Source organism: Cucurbita pepo, unplaced genomic scaffold (genome assembly GCF_057944985.1).
Source record: "Cucurbita pepo subsp. pepo isolate OVF unplaced genomic scaffold, ASM5794498v1 scafford_2, whole genome shotgun sequence".
NCBI classification, from domain to species: domain Eukaryota; kingdom Viridiplantae; phylum Streptophyta; class Magnoliopsida; order Cucurbitales; family Cucurbitaceae; genus Cucurbita; species Cucurbita pepo.
In genome coordinates, this window is record NW_028257907.1 from 910978 (window position 1) to 916910 (window position 5933).

General features: G+C 38.0%; 1 non-coding gene across 1 annotated transcript; it reads right to left on the minus strand.

The window, feature by feature from the left end:
• Window positions 1-2225: 2225 nt before the first annotated feature.
• Window positions 2226-2297, minus strand: TRNAP-UGG (transfer RNA proline (anticodon UGG)). Its single transcript has one exon. It is a non-coding gene; the product is annotated as a tRNA-Pro (tRNA).
• Window positions 2298-5933: the final 3636 nt, after the last annotated feature.

Consider the following 5933-nt stretch of genomic DNA (forward strand, 5'->3'; position numbering starts at 1 on the left):
GGATAAGCAGGACCTCTTGGTTCGGGAGAAACCGGAGATGTTGGCTAAGAAAGCTAAGCAGGCAAGTACAGGACGGACAAACTGCACATACAAATTGATTGACATGATCCCTCTCCCTCTCTCTTTGGCTAGTTGGCTAGTTGCACAATAAGCGGGAAAGCATACCAGGTAGGGAAAGAAAGGCTGCTCAATCTCCTGTAAGGCTAACCCTCAACGGCGAGCTCACTAGGCAATGCTATAAGTCCGATAGAAGTCCAAGGTTTCATCTACTACGGACCAGGAAACTCTTGGAGGAGCTAACGTGAAATGAGAAATACATTCGATTACGGCAACTAATAGATAGTGATCTTTTTGGTAGAAACTGAATGATCCCTTGGCTCGAGAAAGAAAAGAAAAAGGTAGTCGTACTCCTACCTTTTCCGTGGGACGATAGGAAAGTTTGAGCTGAAAGATTGAATCACACCTGATAAGAAAGGCGGGCTTAGCAGGTTTCTCCAAACGTATAAACAAAAAGAGGAAGCAACCGGTCCTAAAGAGGATACCGATACGCATACATTCTCGCATGGAAGACCATAGCTGAACCGGATCAGGGTCCTAACCTAGTCCGACTAACCTTCTTTGGCTGGCCCCCGCCCCTTGTAACAAGGTCAACGCGTACGTGCTTTTTCCTTTCATTTAGCGAGATAGCTTACCAGCTCTTTCGGCTCATAGCAGCAGTATGAAAAGCAGAATCCTCATCATGAGTCGAGTCTGCATTGCCATAATCGACATCGGCCAAACCAAGAGCTCCTATTTTTTCTTTAACGAAAGCGGATCTAACAGTTTTGATAAAACCAACATCTTTTAAAGATGGAGTCGCTCTGCCTTGATCACAGTGGACATATGCAGCTCCCGCTTTACCTTTGTCTACCGTGAAAAGGAAAGTTCCCTCACGATAGGCCCTCCCAGCTCCCGAACGTCTTTCTATCAATCGAGAGAGGTATAGAATAGTACAACAAACCAACAAGACAAGAATGGACTCATAAGATGGGCGGTCAGGGAAGCGATTTCATTTGTGTTATCCGCCAAGGAAATGATCAAGGAATTCTCTATACATGGCTGAGAGATGACCGTATTGTTGCACATCCTGAATAAAGTACCGCAGGCAAGCGAAGCTTTTGAAAATGAAAGCGTGTAGAACTCAGATCCACTTTTTCTTCGATTCGTAAACTTCGGATTTGATCTTCCTTTCGTCTTCGGGTGACTGAGAGAGAATTTAGGCCTGGCGTGCATCCGATTCGGTCAACAATAAGGTACAAAGCGGATTGATTAAATGGGCTTGAAGTACCATTATCGTTAGGTCGAAGATCTCTACTAGGTTTAGTGCACTTTGGTAGTTGCGAATGTTGCCGTAATCGAATGTCTCTCTCATTCGACATTCTCTCTTACCAAGAACTCATACTCGCCAGGGTTGAGGAGATAGTCCCTGAGCTAATTGGTTTTCGAGATTGCGTATACGCGAAAAGACTACGGGGATTTGCACTTCGGCCCCTGAGAATACCACATCATGGTGACAGGATTCGAACCTATGGCTCTCTGAAACTTCTTCATCGGTTATTTGGGTGCATCTTTCTTAAAAGAATTGTGACGACAGATGACCTATGTGATGACAGTGGACAACATGCCTACTTTCCTGACCACGGATAGACTACGGGGCTTTGCACTTCGGCCCCTGAGAATAACACATCAAGGTGACAGGATTCGAACCTATGGCTCTCTAAAACTTCTTCATCGGTTATTTCGGCGCATCTTCCTTAAAAGGATTGTGACAACAGACAATAGAACAAAGGATTGTGACAACAGATGACCTATTTGACTGAAAAGTTCCTAGAAAGAAAGGATTGTGACAACAGATGACCGAATTGTGACAACAGATGACCGAATTGTGACAACAGATAACCTATTTGACTGAAAAGTTCCTAGAAAGAATACAATAATAGAACAATTTGTGTAATGCTCTTTACGAAGTCCGGCTCGAGACGATCTTCTTGGTTCAATGTTTAAAAATCACATTTTAAATCATATTATCTTGCATAATTCATTTTGATATAATATTGTTGGGGGCATTTTGAGAATCGAACTTGAGACCTCTCACACCCAAAAGAATAATCATACCACTTAGACCACATGCCTTTCATTTTATTTTTTTTTTTTTCCTTTCCAAATTGTCATTTTTATCTTTTAAAGGGGCATTCCGAGAATCGAACTCGAGACCTCTTGCACCCAAAGCAAGAATCATACCACTAGACCAAATGCCCTTATTATGGACTATAGACATATATCGTGGAGTACACAAGTAAATGATATTAATAAGAGCATTATCTTTCTCTAAGGCTCATCTTTTGAGAAATGAACATAGGGGCATTCTGAGAATTGAACTCAAGACCTCTTGCACCCTAAGCGAGAATCATACCACTAGACCAAATGCCCTTTCTAAAAAAAATGCAACATTTTTAACTCCTACTCAATATATTTTTTTCTCTCAAGTTTGAAATCTATTTTCTTGAGCGGTTGTTGGACTATAAAACAAAAAGTTGATGGTCTAGTATTTTACTTGTAAGTAAGGCATGTAATGTTGAATTGTTCTAATAGGCAAGTGTTATCGAATAAACTACAACCCAACAAATGAATCAAACTAATCAGTTTGGGTTGGGTTGGATTTATTCGGCTCAGTTCGTCAGTTTGTTTGATTTAATTCTTCTATTTTGCTTCGTATGACAAGAAAATGAAGTTGTATTGAATGTACCATAGTTTGATTTATGACAAACTCATATGAAATATAATTGCATTAATAGTACTAAGAGTTGGAGTCTATAAATATTTCATGAACTTAAGTGCAACTCATGCTTCATTAAAGACGAGATAAACTTTAGTTAAGTAACTGGAAAATTAAATTACTTCATGTGGAGCTTCAATTACTCTATGTTAGCTACTATCTTTAGGGTTTACTAATTAGACACGAGTTCTTTGATTTAGGGGATTGTTTTATGTAATTTTCAACTACAACTTATGTTTTCAAATTTTTAGGTCATAATTTAGGTAGTGGTTGTATATTATGGATGAACACTAGAGTTTCTATCCCATTCACCACAACTACTCTAGTTTTTGTTTGAAGGCTATAATTGTCATCTATGTTGTATGGCAATAAAATTTGTTTAGATGAAATTTTAGTTAAAGTTGCATATTTTACTTCTTGCGAGTAAAAAATTTGTTTCTTAACATAATATGAATTTAGTTGCAGAGTTATTAGGAATAAGATAGAGAAAGAAATTTTCTTTAAAATAATAAACAGACCAAAGTTCATCTTTGTTGTTGTTTAATTGTGATTTTGCAAAAAACTTAACTAATATAAAATATCAAGGTAAATCAAGAATATATACACACGTCATTCAAGATGACAATAAAATAGAGTTAAATTGAACGCAGTTGTAGTTTCATGTCTAGCATAATTGTATTAATGATATTAAAGAGAACTTCGTGTTTTATTAGAAGAGACCAACTTTCTTTAAGGTACTAGGAGTTTAAACTACTTCCATTGTAATTTCAATCACTCCAAATGATTACAAATTTAGGGTTGGCTAATTGGACATCAATTATCAACTTTAGGTTATAATTTAGGCAGTAGCCATTATAATATTAATGAGCATAAGAGTTACAATTCTTTCATGGACCATATGTGTTATAGTTAAATGAATATATATATATTATGTATGTCGAGGTTTGGGTAAAGCACAAAGTAGTAAGGAACACGATTGTCAACTCTAGAGCCACCCACAACTCATGATGGAGACAGATGCAAAATATTTTAACATCCTTTGGCATCAAGATACAGGAAAGATGAACGCCATCAAATTGGAAGCTTTACCTGTCTTAGGAGTCACAATGAGAACTCTAATCAAGCTGGAGCCTTGGACTAGGCAAATTGTTTAGTGATAGTTGAAATGGATGACTTCGACGTCGTGTCAGGAATGAATGTCCTGCTGAAACACAAAGTCATTTACATGCCCCTAGCAAAATGTCTAGTAGTAATGGTGTCTAACCCAATGATCATCAGAAAAACATCCATCAACCAAGAGGGTTGAAAATGATGTCGATACTACAGTTGAGAAAGAATCATAGCCATGATGAATCTACGCTTGCTGCTACTGTTGTAATTAAAAAGGGGAGCTCGAGTGAGCCAACCTCAATAGAAACCTTGTTGCCACTACATGAACACCACGACGCAAAACAAGGTCAGATAATGGATTTATCCCCACCAGAAGAGACAAAAACAAGGTTAGATACTGAAGAAGGGAGACAGAAACAAACCACTGAAGCAACACCTGTTCACACAGAAATATCATCTAGACGGATGAAGAGAAGGGTCAGTTGGAAGCGTCAACCACAATAATTTCAAGAAAAATAAAGAGTTCAGATAAACTTCGAGTTCAAAGCAACAAGAACCAAAAACTGGTGTGAAAATACTATGGACTAGTTAAAGTTATCCATAAGATTATGAAGACATCATATAGAATCCAATTTCTCTTATGGATGCGGACTAACCTTTTTGTCCACGTTAGTAACTTGAAACGTTATTATTTCGACCCAAAAGGCATCAAGCAGAAGCAGGTGGTATGACGTCATACAAATAAGAAAAAAGTTTCAAGCGAAGAAAGTAGGAAAGACACGAACAGAGAAGACATGAAGACTCAACAAACCGAGAAGTGATTTCAACAGCACCTAGTAGGTTGGAAGAGACTCCTCATTATGAGATCAGCTGGAAGCGCATCGAGAGACCTAAAGTCAGCCTCATCCAATAAATTGTGTGGGGGCAGATGTCATAGTCATGATTGCCCAAGGCGTGTTGCCTGTGGTTGCATGTTGCATGTCTCAGCCATTCTTGTAAACGATTTGTTGTCCAAGGCGGTTATTTGTGCAATGTTATTGTTTACCGATTATTTGGGCGACACGCCTTGAGCAATCATCACCGTCACAATTGGCTAAGACATTTGTTGTCCATATGTTATTGTTGTCCAAGAGACTCCTCATTATGAGGTCATGATTGGCTAAGACATTTAAAGAAGTTTTACCTAGGGCAACTTCTATCACAATCCTCTTCTCGCTCTCTAAAACTTCTTTAAATGTTATTGTTCACTGGTTATTTGGGCGCATCTTCCTTAAAAGGGTTGTGACGATAGATGACCTAGGTAAAACTTCTATTGGGAGATCAGTGCAATAGAGAATCTGTTTCCCTTTCCTGAAACCTTCAACGGACAACATAACAAAGAGTTCCTAGAAAAAATATCATAGAACAATTTGTGTAATGCCTTTGAAGTTAGGCTCGAGGCTCTATCTTGTCTCCCAAGAATATGGTTCATTCTCTATTCACATAGAAATTCTGCAATAGAAAGTGGTACCCTCATCTTCTTTTACAAAACTTTCTCAAGTCCTCATGGAATGATTTGAAAGTGGTAGCCTCATCTTCTTTTATAAGACTACCTCGGCCTTCATGGAATGATTATGCTATGTTGATTCTTAGAGAAGGGAGTAGGAGTAAGAGTAGATGACTGTTTATGGTCCAAGTCCCGAAAAAGTAAGTCATTATGTCAAGAAAGGAGAGGAATCCTCATAGTCTCCAAGATTTGAAGAGAATCATACATACACAAGTTTCCTTTGTGTGTTTATTCTTGTTGTTTGCTCTCTTCTATTAACATGTTATAAAGACACTTGTAAATTATAATTAAATATAGCTTCCTTTTTTTTTTTTCTTTCCAAATATCCATCTCAATTACTTCTTGGTTCAAGGTTTAAAAAAAACCTATTTCAAATCTTATTATATTGCATGCCTCAATTTTATATAATTGTTGGGAGCATTTTGAGAATCAAACTTGAGACCTCTCGCACCCGAAGCGAGA